The following is a 4,038-nucleotide window of genomic DNA, read 5'->3' as shown; positions in this document are numbered from 1 at the left end:
CAGCGATCAGATCGGCGCTGCTACGAATGTAACAGGACCGGACATGTAGCCGCGCAATGTAAATACACGAGATGCTACGAGTGTGGTAGACAGGGACATGAAGCACGGGAATGTCCAAGACGTAACCCCCGGACGAGCAGGAGGGAACCTCCACCTGAACCTTCGGAAGTCAACAATCAGGGCTGGAACAACAGGCGGACCGAAAAACGGAACGGCAGGCACATCACGATCGACGAATCATCAGGCGAGGAGAGCGTCCGTTCTGAGCGCAGCCGCCCGGCTTCGAGACGTCATGAGGTAAGAGGGGGGGACCCCTGGATGGGAGGACCATCCGGAGCTGAGGTATTGGGGGGGTCGCGGTCAATCACACTGAGGACGCGGTAATTGGTGGGGCAACCAGCGGAGCGAGTTATTGGTTTATAACAGCATCCAGGGAAGACGCGCTAAAAGGTTGCCCGTGGCGAGTCTGGAGAAAATTGGGGTGAGATTTCTGATAGACACGGGGAGTACCAACTCATTTATTAGTCGGAAAGGGGCGGAGAAATTGAGCATCTGGGCGGGCCGGAGACAGTGTGCATGTACGGTGTCAACGGTCAGTGGCAAATGCCAAACATTAGGAGAGACGAGTTTTAACCTCCAAGAATTGGCAGGGTTGGATAAGGAAGTCGTTATGAAGTCGTTGGATAAGGAAGTCGGATTAAGAAGCTAAAACCAGGGTACGAGCTTATCATTGGGTGCGACATTCTACAACGAGTGGGGGTCAAACTGGACGTTAATAACACCAAATGGCGGTATAAAATCGGCCAACAACAGTACCAAGTAACAGAGCAAGGGAAGGGCGGGAATCTGAAAATCGGAGCGGTAGAGTGCAACGAAGCATTGACACACGTGGTCGAGGAAAACGGTGACCTGTTCTACCGAGAGGGGGAATTTTTGCCCACCACGGGGAAAACCGAACACCGGATTCACCTAAAATCGGAAACCCCAATTTATGTAAAAGACAGGCAGTACCCCCTGGCCATGAGGGTCGTCATCCGGGAACAGTTGGACGAACTCCGTTTAATAGCCCATTATGGGTAGTGGAGAAGAAGCAGGGTGAGCGGAGTGGGGCCGCGAAACAATACCGAGTCGTCGTGGACTATCGGAAGTTGAATGAGGTGACGAAAGATGAGCGGAATCCACTGCCGCGGGTCGAGGACATACTGGACCGACTATCGGAGGCGTCTATCTTTAGTACGATAGATCATAAGAGCGGATACCATCAGGTCAAGATGGCAGAGGCAGATATACCGAAGACGGCATTCTCTTGGGAACGGGGGCACTTCGAGTTCGTGCGAATACCGTTTGGGCTGAAGGGAGCGCCGTTGACTTTCCTACGTCTCATGGATGAACTTCAGAGGGGTCTAGGAGAGGAATTCTCGCAGGTATACATGGACGACTTGATCGTTTTCAGTAAAAACGAGCGGGAGTATATCGAACACTTGACGCAGGTTTTTGACAGGGTTCGAGAATTCGGTCTCAAACTGTCTCGCGAAAAATCTAAATTTTGGCATAGCGAGATCCGGTTCTTGGGATATGTGGTTTCGCGAAAAGGGGTACAACCGGATAGGGAACGCGGGAAAGCGATTCAAGACGCACCTTTACCGAGGAATACACGCGGAATAAGGAGATTCCTGGGTATGATTAATTATTACCGTAAATTCATCCCATGGATTGCAGAAATTACGCATCCGCTTAGCGAAATTTTAAAGAAAGGAAAACGATTCTCCTTGGGCCCTGAACAAGTCGCTAGTATCGAGGAATGCCGGAAGATCCTAACAACGCGTCCTTTACTGGCCTTCCCCGATTTCCATAGATCATTTAAGGTAACCACCGACGCGAGCGAGTTAGCTATTGGGGCCGTTTTGTCGCAGTATTTCGAAGAGGGGGAAAAATCTATTGCCTATGCGGGACTGAAGTTAAATTCGGCCGAACAACGCTACAGCGCGATTGAACGCGAACTTTTGGCAGTGGTGTGGGCTGTAGAGTATTTTCGGCCATACGTTTACGAAAGGAAGTTTGAACTCGTAACAGACCATAAACCTCTCCTTCACATCGGGTCGCTCAAAGAATCATCAGCACGAGTATCGCGATGGAAGGAAAGGCTCGTGGCATATAACTTCCACATCGTGCACAAGAAGGGCGTCGATAATGTAGTGGCCGATTGGTTATCGCGAGACCTAGTGGTGAACGCGATTGAGGACGAGGAGACGCCGGCCGAACCGTTTGCGCTGAGGTATCTGCATGATTGGGCGGAGAGTGGCCCGGAAATTCCATTAGTCCAGACCGAATCAGACGGAAACGCAACACCAACAGACAGACCAGCGGAACTTCCGGAAATCGATGACATTATCAACGATAAAAGGTTCCAAATTGTTATCAAATCGAAGCAGGCCGCCGGAACGGAAACAAGGGCCCATCGACTATATGGATCCGCACACCCGCTACAATAGAGGAAAATGAATTGGAGAATTTATTTACGGAATTCGCGAGACCCGGTCGCAGTTGCCACGTGTACTTGGGTTATAAAGTGATAGTAGACAAACTAAAAAGATTGTGGAGACAGGAGCGAGTAGGCGTCGGGTATCCTTTAACCAGATGTCTGCAACAGGTAGAAACGATCGCTGACCCGGAAGCGCAACGGAAACTCGTCGCCGACCACCACGCGGGAAAAACGAATCACAGGGGTATAGAGGAAACATTGCGCGCTCTGAAACGGTTATACTTCTGGAAATCCATGAGGCGCACTGTGGGTGATTACATCGTGGCGTGCGTCATATGTCAACAGGCCAAGTACGATCGCCGACCACCGGTAGCCGAACAACTAACCACACCCACCACACTCGAACCCTTACAATCGGTCCAAGTGGACATATACTCGAACGAGAAACAGTCGTGGCTAACAGCGGTTGACCCATTCAGTAAGATTGCGATGGCCTACCCTATCGAAGCGAAGACCCCAGGGGTGGTATGGGAGGGGATCCTCCAATGGTGTGCAACCTATGGGGTACCGGACGAAATCACATCAGATTGCGGCGGGGAATTCGACAACGCAATGGTTCGCAACGAGAGCAAAATGTTGGGCATTACCTGGCGTCTCAACACTCCCCATCACATCAAGGGCAGGGGCGCGGTTGAACGTTTGCACAACACGCTGGGGGAACACCTTCGGTTGCTCAAGTTAGGGCGGAACCTCGAACCATACGAACCCATGCCCCGTGCAGTTATAGCGTATAACAATACTGTACACGCGGCCACTGGGTTATCACCCGTAGAGATCGTATTCGGGCAAAGGCGTCGCGATAGGGGAGACCTGATAACAATCAACAACAACAACCTTAGAGCGGAACCGTACTACCGTACGCCACGGGGCGCTCTCCTACTTCGCTTTCTTGTGACAATACTGCCCCCAATGCATATTCACTAGGGTCAGTCGTTATTGTGAACTCCTTGCTAAAGTCCGGGAACGCGAGTACCGGTTCTTGTTGTAGCCTCAAGATGCACTTACTAATATTGCTTTCCATAGCCGGTGTAACAACTAACCTAGTGCCCTTCTTTAACAAATTATTGAGGGGGACCAAGTGTTCTGCCATTTCCGGTACAAATCTCCTGTAGTAATTGAGAGCCCTTAGTAACAGCCTAATTCCTTTCACATCCCTAGGTACCGCTATATTGTGAAGGGCCTCTACCTTGCGTGCGTCTGGTTGAACCCCCATACTGGAAATCGTGTGTCCCAGAAAGCTAATTTATTCCTGCCCTAACACCGACTTCTCCTGTGATAGTTTGAGGCCAAATTTCCTAATTCTGTGAAATACAGTTCTCAGATGGGCTTTATGATAGCGCTCGTTTCTGCTAAACACGATAAGGTCATCCATATACACATGTCACATGGCTTCATCTTCTCCTCGGAGAAACTCGTCCATTAAACGTTGAAAAGTGATTGGGGCATTCTTCAGCCCGAAAGGCATCCTCGTAAACTCATAGTGGCCTCGCTCGAAT

The sequence above is a fragment of the Halyomorpha halys genome, unplaced genomic scaffold, assembly GCF_000696795.3.
Source record: "Halyomorpha halys isolate HHAL.00 unplaced genomic scaffold, Hhal_1.1 Scaffold604.1, whole genome shotgun sequence".
Lineage (NCBI taxonomy): Eukaryota > Metazoa > Arthropoda > Insecta > Hemiptera > Pentatomidae > Halyomorpha > Halyomorpha halys.
Note: the sequence above shows the minus strand (reverse complement) of the source record.